Source organism: Dermacentor variabilis, chromosome 4, assembly GCF_050947875.1.
Source record: "Dermacentor variabilis isolate Ectoservices chromosome 4, ASM5094787v1, whole genome shotgun sequence".
Classification (NCBI taxonomy): Eukaryota; Metazoa; Arthropoda; class Arachnida; order Ixodida; family Ixodidae; genus Dermacentor; species Dermacentor variabilis.
In genome coordinates, this window is record NC_134571.1 from 155754451 (window position 1) to 155777992 (window position 23542).

At 44.2% G+C, this 23542-nt stretch overlaps 1 long non-coding RNA gene across 1 annotated transcript in view; it reads left to right on the forward strand.

Annotated features, from left to right (window-relative positions):
• The window catches only part of LOC142578020 (uncharacterized), a 218090-nt gene that overhangs the window by 43544 nt on the left and 151004 nt on the right, over positions 1–23542 (forward strand). Inside the window, exon 2 of the long non-coding RNA XR_012827132.1 lies at positions 19120–19172. This is a non-coding gene — a long non-coding RNA (uncharacterized LOC142578020). The remainder of the gene's footprint in view (positions 1–19119; positions 19173–23542) is intronic.

The following is a 23542-nucleotide window of genomic DNA, read 5'->3' on the forward strand; positions in this document are numbered from 1 at the left end:
GCACTGCTTCAGCCCTTCGAATTTCCTGTCGTGGCATTGCTCATCTTTCCGAGCGCGAAGATTGGCTTGAAAATTCACATGCAGTTGTATGCGTGCCACTTCTTCTGGGCAGTGATCCTCGAGACGCCACCGAAAAAAGAAAGCATCATTCCTAAGTCTTCGTACTTGGTCCTTGCAATCCATGATCCTCGCTTGCAACAGATGCCGTTCTGCCTTGGAAACCACGCTTAGTCCAAATCTCGTCGACACGGGTCTCTGAACACGTAGCGAGCGCGGGATCAAACCCTGGGACTTGCAAGCAAGGTTGAACGTCAGATGCCCGTTGAATGCCAGAATGCGCGTAGTCAGTGAGACGAACCGGCGAATTTCAGTGATAACTTGCTGGCCGTACGCATGTCGCAAATGGATGAAGTTGAGAGTATGACGGAAGCCCGTCTGGTCGGGATGATGCATAGTTAAAAGGAGGAGGTCTGGACACCGACCTTCTCAAACCATGATTAAGCCGGCTGCCATACATGGGCGGCAGATTGCCTTCGTTGCGATTAAGAGTGTGCGCCGTAGTTTGAATGATTAGGGACTCAAGATAAAGACGCGAAGAATGATTTCGTTCCTTGGCAATCACACGCGATTTCTCCCAGTTAATCTTATGTGATGTGGCTGCGCAGTGTTCGGCCGAGGCATTCGATGCAACGTGTCGTTTCTGGACGTCATTCATGTGTTGCTCAAGTCTTGTTTTGAAGTTGCCGGTTTTGTTTTGAAAATCTCTTCTTTTTAACTATGCATCATCCCGACCAGACGGGCTTCCGTCATACTCTTGCGACAGGCGTACGGCCAGCAAGTTATCACTGAAATTCGCCGGTTCGTCTCACTGACTACGCGCATTCTGGCATTCAACGGGCATCTGATGTTCAACCTTGCCTGCAAGTCCCAGGGTTTGATCCCGCGCTCGCTACGTGTTCAGAGACCCGTGTCGACGAGATTTGGAATAAGCGTGGTTTCCAAGGCAGAACGGCATCTGTTGCAAGCGAGGATCATGGATTGCAAGGACCAAGTACGAAGACTTAGGAATGATGCTTTCTTTTTTCGGCGGCGTCTCGAGGATCACTGCCCAGAAGAAGTGGCGCGCATACAACTGCATGCGAATTTTCAAGCCAATCTTTGCGCTCGGAAAGATGAGCAATGCCACGACAGGAAATTCGAAAGGCTGAAGCAGTACCGCGCAGCACGTCCGCCAAATGCCCTCAAAAACTCTGTGTACAACTTGTCCTCATACCAGCCTGACGGCTACGAAATGGCAGTTCTAAGTTTCAGTCTCAACTTCAACACGGGACCTGCAACGGATACGAAGAAAGTAATATGCGCCGCTAAGCGCGCTGTGAACTTGGTCGACCAATCCCGCCGTGACGAGGCTCGCGCATGCGTTGTAAACGTATTGTCGAAGCTGCATGCCCAACCCACCGTGGACTCCTTGTGCAAGCAAGAACGTGATGCCGTCAAGAGGCTGCAGGAGAATCGGGATATTGTCGTACTTCCCGCCGACAAGGGGAACGCTACCGTCCTTCTAGACAGGAGCAAATACATCGAAAAAATGTGCTTGCTATTGAGTGACTTTCACACGTACGCCAGCGTCGCAAGAGACCCGACACCCAAGCTTCAGACGGACCTGCAGAAACTGCTCGCAGACGTCTTCCGTATGGTGCCGCCTCAGCACAAGCAGTTGTACTACAGACTGATTTGCCACAATGAATCTGCTCCAGCAATATACGGCCTACCGAAAGTGCACAAGCCCGATGTTCCCCTGCGCCCTATGGTGGACTTCACACGTTCGCCGCTCCACAAGCTGTCAAATTTTCTTCACAGAATCATTTCGCCACTCGTTGGAAAACGTGCCACGCACATAAGGAACACGTACGACTTCATTGAAAAGGTTAAAGGGACAAGCGTCCACCCCGAGGAAGTCTTAGTTTCTTTTGACGTGGTCTCACTGTTTACAAGCGTACCAATTGACATGGCCGTGGAATTTTGCGTCGCCGCCCTTGACGAAGGCCCGACGTTGCCTGACAGATCCCCCATCGATGTGCATGACCTAGGTAGGCTACTAAAATTTTGCCTATGAAATACGTATTTCACGTCCAAGAAGAAATTTTATCGGCAAGTACACGGAGCAGCAATAGGTGCGTCGATTTCCGTCACAGTAGCTAACCTAACAATGGAGGCTATCGAAGCTCAAGCGTTGTCCTCGTTTACACCGGCACCTAAAGTCTTCCTCACATATGTCGACGACTGTTTCAGTATTTTGCAAAGGAAAAACCTTGACCCTTTCACGGCTCACCTAAACAATATACAAGCAGCAATCAAGTTCACCGTTGAACTGGAATCTGAAGGGCAACTGCCGTTCCTGGACACCCTTGTGCAGCGAGAAGGGCGAAACCTGTTATTCAAGGTATTTAAGAAGCACACTCACACGGGCCGCTACCTAAACTACAAATCGGTGCACCCTGCTTCGCAAAAGTGGTCTGTTGTCGGCTCTCTTCTTCGCCGGGCAAAAAAACGTGTGCACGACAGCGGAAGACCACATGGCGGACAATGCACTTGTGTCGAGGGAATTAATGGCTTGTGGATACCCTGAGTACGTCATTGACTCAGTAGGGCGCCAGCTGGCTCGCACAGTACCCACCCTGGCTGGACCCCCCAAAAGACAGGCTTCGATTCCGTACGTCCCCGGCGTAAGCGAGACTCTTGCACGCGTCCTGCGGTCATATGACGTGCAGGCTGCACACGTGCCCTCCCGGAAACTTAGACACGAGCTCGTGCATGTGAAAGACCCTTTGGAAAATTACATGTTCCCAGGCGTAGTGTATGCCATTGCGTGTGCGGACTGTCGGTATGTCTACGTCGATGAAACCGGCAACTTCAAAACAAGACTTAAGCAGCACATGAATGACGTTCAGAAACGACACGTTGCATCGAATGCCTTGGCCGAACACTGCGCAGCCACATCACATAAGATTAACTGGGAGAAATCTCGTGTGATTGCCAAGGAACGAAATCATTCTTCGCGTCTTTATCTTGAGTCGCTAATCATTCAAACCACGGCGCACACTCTTAATCGCAACGAAGGCAATCTGCCGCCCATGTATGCCAGGTGCCTTAATCATGTTTTGAGACGCACATAAAAAGGGGCCCCAGCTCTGCCGCTTCTTTCATTGTGAACAAGGCTCCCGTGGGGGAGCCGAAACGTAAATAACTATTTTAAACCATTTTTGGTCGGTGTCCAGACCTCTCCCTTTTAACTATGCATTTTACTGTTACCTTGGCATTTCGCCTTGTTCTCTTAATGTTGAGTAACCTTTCTTGTTTTATGGTGTATTATCCACTCCTGCTATAGCCCCAGCAGGGGCTGCAGTATGTGTAAATTAATAAATAAATAAATTCTGTCCACCTTTAGGCCGTCGGTTGTGGGTTACTTCACAATAGAACTGCACAAGCAAAGCGTAAGATAGCGATGTCACTTCAGACCATTACGGTAACAGAGATGGTATCGTTAGAATGATACATTTTCCTCTAGCAGTGGAGTCTGCGTTTTGCTGGTAAAAGGGTTCATGCGCTAATATTCGAAAACTGTACGCCTGGTGCTACTGCAGTTTTCAACATATACGGGCGTCCTTCTTACCGCAGGGCTCCAGTCGACGATCAAACCTGCGTATCAGGTGCATCCTTTTACTCAACCTGGTACGCGCGTCTGTCTAGGAGCTGATTCCCAGGTAATGCCTCTAAGGAAGGCCACCATTAACGCTTCTCAAATCCATTGCAAATATCACTTGATGCGATTGTCATCGTTAGCAACAGAGGAATATCACACAACTTCGGACACAGGCACCCCGAAGGACATGCAGCTTTCGAGCAGAGATATAAGCAACTACTGCTTGGGTACCTAGTTCATGTCTAAAGCGATAGTCTGACCAGCTATTGCACTTCCACCATAGCATATCACTCTCTCAGCACCGTTCACACACATGCATTTGTTGCGACTACCAACGAGACGGACTCCTTGCTGTTGTTATCGAATATCGCTAACTGAACGCTAAGTTTGCCGAAATGTACCCTACCACGAATCGCAAGACGCTTCGGCTTGTTCTCAACGCCAACTTCAGCACATTTAACACCAAAAGAGCTGCTCACGCACCCGAATGCGCTTGCAGTTCATTACAGCCCTATTGCACTTGCTGTGCCTTTACATGATGACATTGCCGTCCTCATCGATGAAGCCGATGTGACCATTTTTTCACTAATTTGAACCAGTGCGATCGACTCTTCATCACCCTCTCACCTATGTTTTATACATGGCGACGAGTTTGACCCGTGCCGTATTCATTACGAATCGCGTCAAACCGAACAAGACATGCTTCTAAGAGCCATGATACCATTATCTCCAAACGCACTTCTTCAGGTTATAACACAAACTGGTCTGTTGAATCATACTTTTGGCTGATATGAATGCACTCCTTAATGGCGCAAATCCTTAAGCGCTGGCGCAGCAATCAATTGAAACGTAAACGGGATTCTGGTCCACAAACAAAACCCAATATTACGAGAAAGCTACGCCGATTGAATGACGCAGATCTGCCTCGACTGCTGTCATGATATCCAGACCTCTCGAAACTAATTTGACCGCACACATTCCATCTGATTTTGTACCAGCTTGTGGGAGAGCGTAGTGCTTTGCGTATTCTGGAGAGACTGCTCTGGTGAAGAGATATTGCCCATCCCCCTAGTCTATCTTCCCTGTCTTCGAATCGTCGTTGAGACACCGTGCTAAATGAACACTCATTCAATGAGGCCTGATACCTTTTTAGTACTACTGCCATCCAGCCGATATTTGCAATGCCGCGTCTCTCCTGGAGGCATGGCCGTCTTTCGGTGCAGCTGTTCGTCAATCTCATCATGTGGGTGTTTGTCCATACCATAGATGGTATTTGGGAATGTCTAAAAAAATTGCCTTTAAGGACTCGAACTGATGAAACTAAGTAGACGGACAGGCTCTTAGGTTGCAACTAAAGCTATCATTTTATTATAGTTCAGATTTGTGTCAGAACATTACGGAAACAAAGCAGGACATGAAGAACAGCATCAGAAACAAAATATGCAGAAACCATCCAAGGTGATTGTCTAAGTAGGCAGAGTGCTTTCTGATCCCTTTGAATTATCCGTGCAAGTTCCTGAATCACTGATAAGTATCGGGCCTACCAGCAAGACTGTGAAGAAGGCAATCTTATATACGTTATGGCATTTTTATGATTGAACTTCATGTAGTGATGTGTAATGCTTTTCGGTGAGTGAATATTTCAAGCGGGCAATGCGATATTTTATTTTTTTATCGACATACTTCTGCTTTGCTGTACTTTCGATGGTGAATCAGTACACACATTTTTAATGCACTGCTTCTGATCGTTTGTGTGTGTGTTTTCGCTACTGCAGAAACCACACCACCCTCTTCTTTCATACCTGATGTGAGGCAAATGCAGACAATTATGTAAACCGGACATTAGAAACAAAGCTATCGTCCTTGTTGTCCAGTGACAAAACATTCCACGCATACGCACCGATCTCACCACCACCCTCTAGTGGACGAAACCTCCTCGAAGCCGATCGTGAAGTTACGCGGCCAGTCCGCCACACACTAAACGGACTTTAGGAGCGCGGGCACATTCGGTGAGAAACGGAACAGTGCATCCTACTGCCAAAGAAAGCTAGTTACTTCAAAAAAAATGTCACATGTTTATGTTAAAGAAATCACAAGAGATACACTATATCAAGCAAAAAAGACTGTATAACCGATTGTCGGAAATACATGTAGGTGCTACATATTTTCCAATCTTCTGGATTGCAAATTATCCAATTGGATTGGGATAATGGAAGAGCGAGTAGTCTAGAGGAATTCGAAATCTCACAGGTAGCGACAGAAGAAGCAAAGAAAGCCCTGGGAGCTATGCAAAGTGGGAACGCAGCTGGGGAGGATCAGGTAGCAGCAGATTTGTTGAAGGATGGTGGGCAGATTGTTCTAGAGAAACTGGCCACCCTGTATACGCAATGCCTCATGACTTCGAGCGTACCGGAATCTTGGAAAAACGCTAACATAAACCTAATCCATAAGAAATGGGGCCGCCAAAGACTTGAAAAATTATAGACCGATCAGCTTACTGTCCGTTGCCTACAAAGTATTTATTGAGGTAATCGCAAATAGAATCAGGAACCCCTTAGACTTCCGTCAAGGAAAGGACCAGGCAGGGTTCCGTAAAGGCTACTGAACAATAGACCATATTCACACAATCAATCAGGTAATAAAAAAATGTGCGGAATATAACCAATCTTTATATATAGCTTTCATTGATTACGAGAAAGCATTTGATTCAGTCGAAACCTCAGCAGTCATGGAGGCATTGCGGAATCAGGGTGTAGACGAGCCGTATGTAAAAATACTGAAAGATATCTATAGCGGCTCCACAGTCACCGTAGTCCTCCATAAAGAAAGCAACAAAATCCCAATAAAGAAATGCGTCAGGCAGGGAGATACGATCTCTCCAATGCTATTCACAGCGTGTTTACAGGAGGCATTCAAAGACCTGGATTGGGGAGAATTGAGCACAAGAGTTAATGGAGAATACCTTAGTAACTTGCGATTCGCTGATGATATTGCCTTGCTTAGTAACTCAGGGGACCAACTGCATTGCATGCTCCCTGACTTGGAGAGGCAAAGCCGAAGGGTGGGTCTAAAAAGTAATCTGCAGAAAACTAAAGTAATGTATAACAGTCACGGAAGACAACAGCAGTTTACGATAGGTAGTGGGACACTGGAAGTGGTAAGGGAATACATCTACTTAGGACAGGTAGTGACTGCGGATCCGGATCATGAGACTGAAATAATCAGAAGAATAAGAGTGGGCTGGGGTGCGTTTGGCGGGCATTCTCAGATCATGAACTGCAGGTTGCCATTATCCCTCAAGAGAAGAGTTTATAACAGCTGTGTCTTACCAATACTGACGTACGGGGCAGAAACCTGGAGGCTTAAGAAAAGGGTTCTACTTAAATTGAGGACGACGCAACGAGCTATGGAAAGAAGAATCATAGGTGTAACGTTAAGGGATAAGAAAAGAGCAGATTGGGTGAGGGAACAAACGCGAGCTAATGATATCTTAGTTGAAATCAAGAAAAAGGAATGGGGGGGGGCATAGGCAGGACACGTAATGAGGAGGGAAGATAACCGATGGTCATTAAGAGTTATGGAATGGATTCCAAGGGAAGCGAGGCGCCGCAGAGGGCGGCAGAAAGTTAGGTGGGCGGATGAGATTAAGAAGTTTGCAGGGACAACATGGCCACAATCAGTACATGACCGGGGTAGTTGGAGAAGTATGGGAGAGGCCTTTGCCCTGCAGTGGACGTAACCAAGCTGCTGCTGCTGCTGCTGCTGCTGATGATGATGATGATGATGATGGAGACAAGGTTGGCTATTGACTGCCACAATTTTTCGCTTAACAAAGATAAAGAATGATTCTATTATTTGCCATGTAGGTTTATAGGATGCATATTTTTATTTTTGTTTATTCATAAATATTCATAATAATAATTAAAATATGTCCTCTCATCCCGTAGGAAGTTAGCACGCTTATCACTGCTGCACAAAAAGTATTACTATAATCTGAAAATAAAAAGTAAACTATTGCCCGAACCTGCATACATATCTCGTACTGACCATCACCATAAATTGAGCGTTCCACATTGTCGCAGGAACCTATATTTTTATTCATTTATTCCTAAAACTACCAACGAATGGAATCATCCGCCGGCCTCAATTGTTAACATAACCGATACATCTGCTTTTAGAACTACTATTGAAGAATAATTTCATTAATCCGCACTATTTTTATAATTATGCCCTGTCATCTCTACATGCTCTTTATTTTGTTTCACTCCCTTCTGTAATGCCTTCGGGCCTTGAAGGAACAATGAATAAATAAATAAATAAATATTGCTGTAAACTACCACATGGGGATGACTGTGCCAAGTTGAAATCCTGCTCATTTACGGAGTGGATGTTTACAAATCCAGATGAGTGTTCATACAGTTTCACTGTACAAGTACAGCCTTTTTCAACAACAACAACAAAAAAATCTGCTCCGCAATTTCACCATACATGCAGATTATTCTGGTCTGTGGTTAGGGTCTCTGGGCACTGTAGTCTATTTATCTGCACAGTGAACGAGAGCTGCTTTTATTGTCTAAGACACTGTGACTTACTGCATAATGAATAAATTCTCTAAACGGCCTGTAGTCAGCCTGACGGTCGTACGCAACGTGGCTGGGAAACTTTTGAGAAAGCCTGTTGACATAGATTAGTGCGTTATTTTACTTGAGGATCTGGTTTGAAATTTGTTTCCTCGTATTGGGTTTAAAGGCGATGCTCCTTCCAATGGCGTCTAGGTCTGTCTAGAGTATTTATCACATGTCCTTGCTGAGCATGTAGCTACATCTGATGCCCTTTTATTTTTGACTTCTGACTCGACAGCGCACCAGAGTTTTACCACGACAGGAGGCAAAAGCTCCCTACCACATGTAGTGTGTCGGCAAGCTTATTTCTCATCCGACCATGATGATTGTCGTGAAAGTCATCACAAAATATCGAGCCACCTTCTCATAGCCAGCACCTCCCACGCCCTATGGGGCGGAAGAAAAGCATCTGACCACTACCGCCACGATGCCTCAAATGCATTTAACCGGCGGCCCAGTGAAACTTGCGATACTATCTTCTGTAGACATGTCCCGACTTATCCACACTGTGAGAAATATGTTTTGCCAGTTTACAGAGTTGAGAACTTACAATGAATGATTGCATCCTTCCTAGTGGAACGCCTGTCAAGCGGAAAGTAATCTTAGACCGCTTGCTGTTTTACCCGCTGAGTAATAAAACAACCGACTAAATTTAGGCACTTCAACTATAGCACCGCAAAGCCTGCTTTTCGTTATCTTGTTTTTATTTTATTTTAGTTTTTAGCTCTATTGGGCCGTCCACCGGACCGAGGACGCCGCCAGAGCTCAGGGGTTCGTGGCCGAAGCCTATGCACGGATATTCGGTCAATCACTCAGTTAGTCCCCGGACATGTTAATGAAGTTATTCTTTTTCGTCTTCTTCTACCTTTTCCTAATCTGAAAAAAAAAATGTTATATAATAACCTTTTCTCTCTCTCTATTACTGCGGTAATATACCGTCAGGACGGATCAAGCGTTCAGAATTCCGATATCGCGCATGATCGGTACTTTATAAAACGTTGTGGTGTCTTCCCACCCTATTGGAGGATGTAACAGTCGATGCGTCAATGGTCAAGGGTGATGTTGTGTGCATTGCAAAGAAAATAGTTTTCTGGAAAATGGTGGTGTCCCCTCTGAAAGTAGGCTAATGTCGCACTAAATGAGTTCATTGTTGGTGTATTTGTGCATAATGCATTTTAAGTAATATTGTGGATGTGTTTCTGCGTAGCTTGTAAGCGGCGCACCGCATGAACAACAAAATCACGCGCGAGAAAGTATCAACGTTTGTGCTGCATATTTATAAAAATTGCATTCACAGATTGTAACAGATGCGTGGAATCTGCATAATTTTAAGGAATTAATGGTTACATTTACACCTTTCTGGTAACTTTCATCATTGAGCTTTCGTCGTGTATACTTTATTCACCTTTTTCCTCGCGGGAAAATTGGGCTTCCCTCGTTTGCCGGCACTTTATTAAAGTTATTCCTATCCTATCCTATGGGCTTCCCTTAGATCGTTGAAAAACAATGGAGGCTGAAATGCAGCAGTCATACAATAGCTTACGAGCGTACCAACACGTTCACTTTATATTTCCTCATGATAGAGTAGTGTGAAAGGCAGTTTACACGTACATTAGCCAATAAAATTTGAGACACCAACAGTGCCACGAATTATTTTTTCGCAACCTGATGGTACCGGGTGAAAACAAGTGAAACCATACATATGTGTGTTGCTATACTGCAATGTATTGTTAAATTTTTCCATGATGCCGTGGTCTCCAAAATCTATACTGGCTAGTGTATATCTTTATTAATATATACTGTTCGTTCGGGAGTTAGATTTTACACGACATCGATTGCTACAAGACTCAGTCAACATGTAGCCTCCGATAATGTCATCACATGACATTACCATCACCAGCGATTTAGGATATCGCCATTCGCCCATTGTCACACTAGTGTAGAACTACCAAAGGGAGCTGGAGGCCCACTTATGCACAGGCAAATTTTTATACCAGAAATCTTGGGCGACGCAACTGGTTCCGCTTTGGCGACAAATCTTGGCTAGACGGCAGGAGATATTGTATGCCGTTACAACATCAAATGGGGACGACCGCTGTGGGACAAGACCAAGGATTCTGATACTCAAGGATGTCCCCCACTGCACAGAAAACAGCGCATCCTAATCTTGAAGGCCGTTACGCTGGTTGTGCGGAGACGCAACATTGCGAAGTTTGCCGGTACTTTATGAATCCAAAGGCGCGTATCTGTGTAGACTGTTCTTGAAAAAATAAAGTTTCTGAGCTACGATATCTGGCTGTTATCTCTACCGTTTTCTATATGTAATGACCGAGTGATCGGTAAACATTGTATTTGTGTACGTGAAAATTATTTTACCCATTCGTTCCGTGTTTGACGATCATTTTGTAAATACCACTGCACGTGAAACTGGGAAATTACCTAATGCATGAGACCAACATTAGCGCTTGAATCTAGAACAAAATTAGGGCGCCTTACACGAGCTCACAGCCACTCCTATGTTTATTTAACACCATTTTCACTTTGCCTGCAATGGGCTAGCGTTGCGTGACAGAGTTAAAAGCTTATCAGAGCTGATGGGACACCACTTTACTTCGCTGTCGCCGTCAACCTGTTGCGTAGACGATGACGAAACAGTGCGTGTGCGCATGGCATTACTTTCACTCTAATGCAACATTTGCACGCAATAGCACAAAATTTGCATCCGTCCTTGCTAAATGCAGGCGCAGTTATCGTGTCACGCGACTTTTTCGCGATTTGCATAACAAGAAATACTGCTCAAAGATGTATGCTCTGTAGGCGTAAATAATGACACTTAGACACGCATAACACGCATAACATACGCAGGACATTATACGCCTCCTTGGCGTGTCCCTCTGTGCAATGAATTCTCAGAGAGAGTATTGTTTGTCGCGTTTCTTTGCGAGAAATATGCAGGCTTGTCGCAAAGGCTTCGCGTAAATGGATATTCGCGTGTTCAGACCGATGATGCAAGTTTCGCTATATGACGCATCGTGGTATCGCGTGTGTGACAAAATTGGTAAACGTGTGTGTATTTCCTTCCTAATATTCACTTGGAACAATAGCTGTTGAGGTACCTGTGTGTGTCTATTCAAATGTATGCAGGCAGCGGCCAAATTTTATTTATAACTTATCGGATGTGTGCAATAAACGCTTCGTCCTGTAAAAGCCGGCACGTCAAGATAAGGTTGCGTCGGTTTCATTTGGATGAAACGCGAACGCAACAAAAATGAAAACAAATTTCCCATATTGGACATCGTCAGTTGCTTCATACAGCAGAAAACATTTTACGCAGCATGTATACTTTCCAAAATATTAATTATTCGTCCTTCATTTTTCGCTGATAGCGTTTGAAAGTGATAATGTCATAAGAAACTTCCACGATTCCGCCTTAGCATTAACCTTACAGTAATATAGTTAGCTTAAGCTGACTGACTTTCACATGTAGGTATTATTCGTCCATTGGTGGTTGTGGCGCTCTGACGCTGAGCGGGAGGCTGCGCGTTAAGGCCGATCGCGACGACGGACTATGTCTGCGGGCCGGTTGGTCACGTGATGCGACGTCACGGCCCACCGCGGTCCGGTCCGGCGCAGACCCCATCTACACGGCGGACAGCCATAGCAGACGGGAGAGCAGACCAACCAGCTATACACTAGCGCTTTTTCGCGTTATTATTATAATCATTCCGGCTCGATCAAGTGCCACTAAGCCAGTAACTGCTCAAGGAGGGATACAAAATAAAAGACCTCATCACTCCAAGAGGACATGGTGTTTAAAAGATATATCTTCGGCACGCACGTGTAGGCGGAACGGCAGACATGAGACCACTGGCTTTTGCTGAACCGAAAACTAGATTGGATTTAGCTGAAGACACTCTGTTGCCGGACAACATTCGTTGGCTACACCAAAATCGCTGCGGTTTGCATGCGGTCCGCCGCCAAAACTGAAGCGGGAAAAGCCTCGAAGATTTGTTGGATTGCGTGGGCCGCGGTCTTGCGCGGGCCAACGGCACTCCGCACGAACTGGTGATGTCCTTCACGTGATGCGCGGACCGCGGTCCAAAAGAGCAATTTGGTCCGCCGTGTGGAGCGGCCTTTACATTCCCGGCCCTTGCGGTGGCATTTTGATGGTGCCCGAATTTCACAATGCTCCTCTATTGTACTTAGGTTTGTGGGTAGCGTTCCCGTGGTGTGAAAAATTAATTCGGATCATGTTGCGATTTATTTCACGATCTCACTTCCTGCTTCGGCTAGTAATGGTCGAAATTTGAATTTATGCTAAAACATAGGTAGATTTACTTTTATGGTTAGCAATATGGCTATGGGGAGGGAAGAATGCATAAAAGAGTTCTAATTTGTGCAGAAGTATACTGAATGTTTGTTTTACTCCAACTGGACACTTTACCGCAGCTGAAGATTTTAAAGTGATAGCACTGCATGGTATACCAATATTCAGCTGAGGTAAAATTGTTCAGCGTCTAACACACCTGAAACGAAGCTCATGGAATGACTGCACTATGTAGCTTGCCTGTTTTGACCGTTCCTACCTCAAAGAAGAAGCTGTTGAAAAAAATAATTGGCAATAGCTTCGTGCAAAAACACCATTGAGCGCTTTCAGTGTATGTGGACAGCAATATATGCCCTTCCACTCATTCGTTTCTAATTTAGAGTTTCTTGCTAACTTCAAGTAACATATCTGAAAGCGTCGAGGGCGCAAGACTCCGCTTTCAGCCGGCTGTTTTCGTTTCCCAAGCTGTTTTTCTAAAGCAAAGCGCTTTAGAAACGTGACAGTGGTCGCATCTTTGCAATATACAAATCTGTGGGTAGCACTGGGCTGATGCAGCTGGGATATCCACTTCAGGAGCTCGGTATACTCGGCATTAGCTGTCTGTCTATTCTCTTGCTTAACTTTGCTCCGCCAGCAACTAGTTAAACACGGGTTTCACAGATCTTGAGAACCACCCCTTACGTAATATCGCCTTGTACGGTCTCTATCGAAATTAAGAACTCGATATAACCAAGGCGTGTTGCTGTGTAATATAGGACAAAGACCATGTAATCTGTTACATATGCATACCATGCATATGCTTATCATGCATACCATTCATATCAGTTTCAGCTGGTTCCAAACAATGCGTCCTTGTTCGAAAGTGGAGATGGTCCATGTCTGGCTTCATTATTGTGTATTTCATTTCAGCAGATGAAACGCACACGCATATACACACACAGCATTATCATGGGCACTTGCCTGTTCCACGTTCGTATTTATGGATGCCGTACTCCGTGAATATCGTCAGCCGCCTTTTATATACATTGCATGGTGTAGCAATCTCCACCTACGGCCGAAAGAATTAGGTACGAGAGAAAACCCACCGTCAACAGCCTTCAACGGACACCTTATAGATACACCGACGACGTGACAAACTGGCTTACACTTTGTGTTAGTAAATCTCAACCCTTTCACCTGGTGATGTAGACAGAAAATCTCCATTTGAACATGAAGAGTGCGTGCACAAGAATGTGCCTGCATGTTGTGTCAAGCACCCTTTAAAACCGTCTGCCGTCGGAGAGCACGATATTGTTCCCCTCAAGTCTTAGTCTTTCGTTTTTCAGATAATATGGCCCATCTCTTAAGTATTCTGTACACGGCTTTATGGCAGCCCTCTACTCCAATGTAAATTTCTGCCAAGCCGGCGAAGACGGCTGGTTGCACATCATCTACACGTTCAAACCGTTGTCATTGTTCTTCACTGATTCTGCTGACAAAGCCACTACACAACACGTACACGATAATTAATGCACATTAATGCAAATGCGATGCCCGTGTCAGCCGCTTCATGGAAAGGCGAAATCTGCTGCTGCCGCGGAATTAATGAACCCCGTGGCTGAGGACATGTACCTGCAGTTTAGTGAACAACACTGCAGATGTGAGCGAGCATAAATGCTGCAGATGCAGCGTCTGTGCCGTAATATTGATGTAGTGACGCTTCATGCGTCAGTTGCCGAAAGTTAAGCAGTCGCCGCTTGGGAACCTCTACATAGTATAGCGTGGAGGTTGTGCGATGTTTTTCTTTAAAGTATCAATCAAATGAGCTATGAGCCTGAGTTGCCGAAGAACGTAATCTTCCCATTACACCCCTAAGTACACTATAGTAAAAAAAAAAGTCGCATTTTCCCTCGAAAGGCAAAGCGTCATTAGGGATAGCGAAATATTACACAACTACAACGACACATGGTTCATATATATTCAGCTGGATAAATTGCTGTAAACATCCGCTTCCCAATTAAATTAATGAGCACGGTGTCACGAGCAAGGGCAAACATGAACAGGTATAACTCAGTGATCGATGAAGAGGAGCAGAGGCGGCGAGGAAATTCCCGTTCAAGTTGCTGCTCGCTTCGACGCAAGCCAGACGAGCGAACACGGTGCACACAAAGCTATCACCCATGTATTCTTACCAGACCTTTGTAGTCAACGCAGAATGCCACCTATATAGGGGGCACTCAGCCGCGCAACGCGTCTTCACGGCCGGACAGGTGGCGCAAATTGACCTCCCCCCCCGCCCCGCCAGCACCCGCTCACATGCCTGCTCCTTCTTTGCACGTAAGAAGAGGGCGTCCCTCCCGTATATGATCGCGCGAGAAGGCCCCGCGCATCAACCTTATCTCCTTCTCGGCTAACACTCGCATGATTACCTTTGCAGCTAGAACATACGGTGTGCAGCCGCGATTTTGCCGCCACTTGGACTTTACACGGAACTTCATGGCGATGCGATGACGGAAATACGCCTTGAGTGTCCAAATGCTTGCTCTCACAAAAAAAATAATAATTAACAGACGTGGACCGCGCTGGGTCAACTACGATCGTACAATATATATATATATATATATATATATATATATATATATATATATATATATATATATATTACAGCATTTTCTCACTTTAACGCTGCGCTCCAATTCGATACTTCCGGGTCATGAACGGCACGCGCTCACTCTAATTATTGCGTTTTTGACAAGAAATCACTGTGTGCGAAGCGCTTAAAGAACGAAGGGCATGCAAGATAGAATAAGAATGTGGTTTTGGGACAAGCCAAAGAGCGCGAAATTGTTTTAGAGTGCATTACTGAATTCTATTCCATATTCAGAGATCCAAGCCGCGTCCGTTAAAGAAATGAAAAAAGAAAGCCGCGCAAAACTTTCATGTATCACACTATAGAATTTGTCACATCAAAGAAGGACGGTAAATTCCGCTGCTCGTTATATTTTTGCCGACATCCTAATACGGACGTTTCCGGACAATGTTTCTACGTTTTCTGGGCATCGATTGCTTAGAACAGTACCTTATACGCATGTCCAAAGAACATTCCTTTTCCTGACAAAATGCAGCATATCCAACGAGTTGTAATCTGTATATAGCGAAGCTTTGTGTGAGTGCATGAAGAGGCTACACAAGCGTTCGTGTTCGTTAAATATCCGCAGGTAGTAACACGGTAGACTTTATTCAGGCATTCTTGAGAAGCTAATGGGATGAACACCACCGCCGCTTCCGCGGATGCCCCAAGGCGAGCTTTCTGGATCTTTTTTTTCTTTCCCTCGCACGGCCACTGCCACCGCCTGCTAAAGATCGCAGCAGAAAAGAACCCGGCAAATACACACAAAGAGCCTCTAGCTGCCACTCACTCGGCAGTTTTGCGTGTATTCAAGGACTTTTATGTAACACACTTTTATGTAACACGTATTCAGCTACAAAAAGAGCTGTATCGGCAGTTTCTAGATGCTGCTCTACAATTCACGCATTGACGCTTTTAATCTAGTTATAATAAATGAGAGGTAGGTTAATTCATTAACAGTAGTTAGGCAGTTAGGCAGGAATGAAAAGAAACAATCTGAGTGTCACCAAGTGACGGCAAACAATATTGCCTTGGTTTGGTCCAGGTACGCGGGGTATGCATATTTTGGAAGTGTAGCTAAAATAACGTGGGACATCCTGTATATATATATATATATATATATATATATATATATATATATATATATATATATATACACCCTTACGGCAGTATATCGCCACGGAGTAGTGACGGTTATTTCCCAAAACCAGGAATGACGAAACTTGCGTTTAATTGGGTGAACCTGTGCCCAGGAAAGCAAGTTACGCTCAGCGCAGACCGACATCGGCGAAAACAGTCGGCGAACGTCCAAAATCTGATCTGCCGGTCAAGCGCGCCGGCTTTTATGCACGAGCCATCGAAGTTTCCAGAAAAAGCGCTGGTGCCCGCGTGTTTTCCACATAGCTCTACGGCAGATCTTAAGTGCACTTAAACCTAGTCTTACTCGGTTTAAGTGCACTTTGCCAAATCCAAATGTCGCATGTGGAGAGACACTTGCAGAACAGTGCACTCCGGTCGGGGTGAGTTCACGGAAAGCACTCTGCTGGTCGAGTGCGTAGCCCCGCCACCAGCAGTTTCTATGGTACAAAATGTTACGAATAAATAAAGGACAAGAGACGCTCATTTTAGCTGCTGAACAGCTTTCAACAAATTAATCAGAGCAGAACTAACTGATATTCTGTTCTTTTAGGATCAAATGGCGCTTCGTCGCACAGTACCATACTGTTGTGGTTTGCCTGGGCGTTCGTCTTGGCCGGCATTGACTTGCAATACACTGATCTTAGAGAATTCTTTATTTCTTTTGCTGAGAAAAAATACAAGTTTGTTTTTATTTGTAAAACAAAGTAAAAAAACTCTTTTTAGAAGTTTCTTCTTTTTAATGAGCATCAGCAGAAAACGCGCGCTTAGTCGGTCGCCAATTTTTCTTTACTGCGAGTGCGCTCTGTTTTCCCGTTTAGAACCACGTGGCCTAAAGGGTCACTCAAGGTCCCGAAATACACTCCCCGTAGGTGCACTTAACTTGCCCGCTTGACATGGGTATTAAGCAGCCCTGCATAAGCTGGAGTTCGGCAGAGCATCCTGCAATGACGTTGTCGTTTGTGTGCAAACCCTCCGTTTCTGCCTTCCCAGGATGCATGATCTTTTTAACGCTGATTGTTCTCTATATTAACAGAAGTACTTCCTCCTTCCGTGCTCGCGGATTCGGTGGCCCCGTAAAACTGAAGTATCCCTTGTTGAAGGTTGCGCAAACTTGTGACTTCAGATGCCCGTTCATGGGCTGCGGTGTGACGAAGGCAACAAAATTAATTCGCTACAATAAAGGCAGCCTTCTTGTACCCTTACAGGGGCTCGAAAAAAAATTCTCAGGTTTTCTTCAGGCACACCTTGCAGTCACTGTAGGCGGCATTACCAGATAACCGAATATTGAACAAACTGACCAGCCATGGCGTTTTCTTTCATGTAAGAGTTTTCAAGCTTATATTTCACTTGCGGCTTATCATGAAGCAACGCAAAACCTCGTTATAGCGCGGGTTACGCAATTTTTTTTGCATTTATTGCATGGCTCTCTTTATTAGCGTCATTTACAATGCTTGTCTCATATGGATACACACTCTGAAGTTGCGGCAGACTGACCGCCAGCGATCCCTCGCTAAGCAATTTCCGTTTTTCTTCGAGTGCAGAATTAATGTAACCAACGCTGTATGACAGGCTTCCCATATCGGCCATGGATTGATACCGGTAGCCACAAGGGCGCCGCCATGTTGCTACTCTTTTCAAGCATGCAGGCACAGACGGCGAGCTGGGATTCGGATGAGACGCGCGATAAGCTGGATCGCGAGCCTCCTTCAGTTTGATGGTGTCGTCTAGTTTAGTCGACTGCAAGCGTATTCTTTCACGCCCCGTAAACATTGCATCATATTATCATCATCAAATAGCTAGATGATCTTTGTTAGAAAAATGTGGAATGAACTTACCCATTGTCAATGAGTATATGTATCGTGCAAATGGCTGTATATGTGATATGTGAAATGTATTTGGCGGTACAAAAAAGAGAGGAAGAACAATCGCGGCGTGTTACTGTTCAGCTGCCTGCAAACACATACTTTCACGCATCGTAAGCTTGCCATCGAAATTTCACAGAACGCCACCGCATTTTTGATTGCAAAAGCAATCATAAGGACACTCCGGACAATCTTCGCTGTCGACTTCAGCGCCAGTACATTGCTATTCAATCACTAAAGTAGTGCAAACAAGGTCTTACGGTCTTGCGTAAGTTATTCCTCAAGATTTTGAGAACGGCAGCCCTCAAACAAATCTAATCAAACATATCAATCACACTCCACATATTTTATATCTTTTGTAGCTATAAAACATTAAAAGTGCGAAACAATATGAGTGCTCACTCCTGAGAGAAATGTAAATTTCCTGGTGAGGATGATTATAGGCAGCGTAGCGGCGTCTGTACGTTATCTTACAGGCCCTCCAAGGCTGTTAAAATTTTCGAGGGTGCCAGAATTTTCGCCATTCTCGTGTATGTCGCGCGCACGTTAGTAGGACCAGCGATTAGCTAGAACACCGTTCGAGAATCTCAAGCGGCACGACATACATTCATTATCGCGGTCAGCACTTCGCCTTTCAGCCGAAACTGCCAAATTTTTGAGTTATCAATTCACTGACGTGCCTCCTGGTTTCTTTTCTCATAGAAGGATATTTTCCTGAGATTTGCTGTTCTGGCTTTCTTGTTCTAAAGTGTGGGAGGGGGCGAATTAAAATTGTGCCCTAAGAAATTCGCCTGTTTCCACCTGTTTGCATGTTGCTGCGCAGTACTGCACATATACAGCCACTGTATTTTTTTCAGACAGCAACAGCAAGTTCAAGCCAATTTTCCGCTCACTGAAAGCGTGTTGAATGGTACGTGGTGCAATCACTTGACCAGCTTATGTTACACATTCGTTATATTCAGTGCATATATGGCGCTAGCATTTCGACTGAGTGCAATAAAGTGTGGCCGTATTACATTATGGATTCAAAATTTTATTCATGTTAGATTTTAACTAATTTGGCTAATAAATATTCAGTCTTTGTGGGTTTTCTTTCAGGCTTTGTTTTTGTCTCTGAGCTTGTTGCAGCTTCGTCCCTACAAGTAAAACAATGGTCGCTGAAAGCTCGTTCCGGAAATTGCAATTGCAGGGATATCTAGTTTTAACGAATTGTGCTAATGCTTACATATGTGGGGCTGCTCATTGCAGACTCCCAGTGTATGCGTGTCCACACTATGCATTCACAGAGCTTGAAAGGCACCCTCGTACAGGAAAGTTTTATTATTTATTTATTTATTTAATAATACTGTCAGCCCATGAAGGGCCTTTACAGGAGTGGAAAATACAAACACATACAAGGATACAGTATGACAACAAAAGCAAGTAAATGAACAGCAGCAGACATTTCAGCAGGGACGCGAATCGGTTTGGATTTTATGCACCTTACAAAACTTCCCCCCCCAAAATAATAAACGAAATGAACAGATACACCTTTGACAAAGTTACATATTAGTTAGCGGCGAAAAGAATAACATGTACACATTGCAAAAACTCCTCAATGCATGAGGCCGACATGACAGAGTCGGGAAGCGCATTCCATTCCGTAATGCCTCTCGGGACAAAACTGTACTTAAAACAGTCATTTCTGACCTGAGGGGGTGTGATGTACTGGCTATGACGATGTCTGGATGTTTCATTTGTCGAGATTTTGAACAAGTTGTGTTTGTCGACAAGCAAGTGACCATTAATGATAAGGTAGATTAGTTTCAGTCGCTCATACTTGGTACGTAAGTCTAGCGGAGGTAAGTCGGCAAGCTTACAAAGTTCGGTGGGGGATTGGCAGTAGCGATACTTGTTAAATATGAACCTTGATGCTAACCTCTGGATTCTGTCAATCTTTTGTTGGTTGGATTTAGTGTAGGGATCCCATACAGCTTTAGCATACTCCAAGATAGGACGTATTAACGATTTATAGGCTAAAATTTTGACCTCAGGTGTCGACGCACTTATATTCCGTCTTAGGCTCCAGAGCGCTTTGCTGGCCTTACCACATACAGCGTCAATGTGTTGATTCCATCTGAGGTCAGAAGTGAACGTTACTCCTAGATACTTATGTTTATCGACTCTGCTAATAGTTATACTATTTATATTGTAAGGGTAACGCAAAATTTTTTTCTTTCTCGTTATGGACATAACAACAGACTTAGCTGCGTTTAGTTCCATCTGCCAGTCGTCACACCATTTTTTAATTATTTGCAAACTAGACTGTAAATTGGCCTGATCATTACTATCCCGAATTTTATTATACATCACACAATCGTCAGCAAACAGTCTGACAGGGACACTAATATTACTGGGCAAGTCATTTATAAAGATCAGAAATAAAAGAGGACCTAGGACACTTCCTTGCGGAACTCCGGACACAACACAGGAAGGGCGTGATGTGCACCCCCCGAATTCAACATATTGTTCTCTAGAAGAAAGGTAAGATGAAAACCACTGAGTGATTGCGGGGCTCTGAAATACAGAATCAATTTTTATGATTAACTTCGGATGGGACACTTTGTCGAATGCTTTCGCAAAGTCGAGGAAGATTATGTCTGTTTGACCACGGGAGTTTAACGTTTCAGAGAGGTCATGTACAATTTCAATGAGTTGGGTAGTTGTTGAAAGCCGTTTTCGGAAACCGTGCTGTCCAGGAAAAAACAAGTTGTATTGGTCCAAGTAAGAAACTAATTGTTTATTAACAATGTGCTCAAGGAGCTTAGAACACGCGCTTGTAATAGAAATTGGTCTGTAATTTGCCACTTCTGCTGTACTGCCACTTTTGTGTATAGGTATGATTTTTGCGCGTTTCCATGCTACCGGGAAGCAACCACTATCAACAGAGGACTGAAAAATTTTAGTTAGGTATTTAGAGTTCCATTCTGCATATCTACGTAAAAATTCATTTGGAATGCCGTCAGGACCAGGGCTCTTCTTAACATCAATATTCAGGAGAAGATTTAAAACGCCTTGTTCATTGATTTCAATGTCTGCAATGGGTGGTCTAGCAGCTGTGTAGGCTATATGAGGTGTATGACCATTATCTTTAGTAAAAACGGATGCAAAGTAAGTATTAAAATTATCAGCTTGCATTGCAGCAGTGCTGCAGGATTCTGAGGATAACGGTTTTGTAGATGGGTTGACGTACCGCCAGAACTTCTGCGGTGCCTCTTTAAGGAACTTCGTAAGTGTCACATTATAAAACTTGTCTTTAGATTGTTTTATAAGGCATTTCAGGTCATGGCTCATGTGTTGAATTGAGATTTTCTTATCGGGGGTTGGATTCCTCGAACAGTCCCCACGTTTTCGCCTTAATCTTCTCTTTAGATGTATAACTTCCCTTGTAATCCAAGGATTTTTCCTTTTAATTCTTTTATAGCACTTTGGTATGTAGTTTTTAATACAATCCATGACCGTTGCAAAGTAGTAGTCCCATAAATTATCTGTACTAGTATTTGACTCAACAAGATGAACAAAATGATCGAAAGAACGCTCTAAAAAGTCTAACACACCAACATCGTTGGCAGAGGAAAACTTCAAAAATGTTTCATGAAGAGCACATGGGTATGGTACAGGTCCTAAGTTTAGAAATGCTTGCACCATTTTATGGTCCGAAAGACCATCCTCCGTTTTACATATTTCTAGATGTGGTATTAAAGAATTTGACAGAAAAATTAAATCAAGTATTGATGACTTAGTCTCACAGATTCTTGTATAATCTGTCACTACCTGGGTTAGGCCTAAACAGAAAGCTAGCTCCAAAAGCTGGTCACAACTTGAAACCTCAGTCTGTCCCGGTGAAAGTGTCGGCCAATCAATGCCGGCCAAGTTAAAATCACCTAAAAGTATAATGTTATTGCCTTGATGCATGTTCGACTCCATAAATTTTCTTAAATGCAAAATAACATCTACGGGTGAGTTAGGTGCCCTGTAAATACAACCAATAAGGACTTGATGTTCACCCAACTTTTACATAGCTGAGCGTGGCCTTTTGGGCTTTTAACGTGCATACGATGCGGTTCAGAGCAGCGAATAAGCACTCAGACATATGCCGGTTTAAGAGCAATCCTTCGAAGTTGTGCGTTGCTGCTCTTGTAGTTTCTGGTATATATAAACTTCCGGTATTGTTCTCCTTCGCAACCAGGGCCAGAATTACCTCAACTAGCTCCAATAAAGCAAAACAAGCACCACTGCAATTCCTCTAACTAGCTCCGACAGCGGTGCGGTATTGACACTAACTAGCTGCGATTAAGTAAAACCAGTTCTACTGCAGCTACTACCCTCCTGCATACTACAGCGAAAATCTCTGCATAGCTACTGTCATATTTGTGACATGCGACCACTCTACCGATAAGGTACCCTTTAGAACTTGTTGACACCTTTAGTTCTTAGAGTGCAAGGAGAAAAATTGTGAGTTAAAAAGTAGCGAAAAGAACAACAAATTCAACTGAGATAAAAAAATAAGCGGTTTTTGAAAATAACCATATATGTCCCAGGCCAATGCCTGTTGAATTTGGTGGCTGAATTTTCTCAGGTGTTACAATGCGTGCGCACGTGAGTGCAGCGCATATTTATAGGCGCGGCAGATTCATAGGCAAAGGGAATGAGCGACCGTTTAGAGCAACATTTTTTTTTATGTGACGCGCAAATGCGCGCTCCGAAGTACGCTTTACATAAGTGCACTTAAGCTGCATGCTTGACAGCGGTATTGAGCGCCCCTCCATACGCGAGAGAATTGTACTCACACGAAGGCTGGCGCACCAGCCGGAAACGTTAAGTGAACACGTCTTACTTCCCAAAAGTTCGTGTGGTTCCTGCACACACACACACACACACACACACACACACACACACACACACACACACACACACACACACACACACACACTATATATATATATATATATATATATATATATATATATATATATAGCACACTGTCCTACTGGCGTGCTCGCACTACACACACACACACACACACACACACACACACACACACACACACACACACACACACACACACACACACATATATATATATATATATATATATATATATATATATATATATATATATATATATATATATATATATATAAGAAGGACAGCTCGTAATATCTTCAGCCTTAATTCTACTTGAAACGACAAAATTGGTCTATCCTTTGTTCCGTCTCTGTTCTAATGTTCACATGGCAT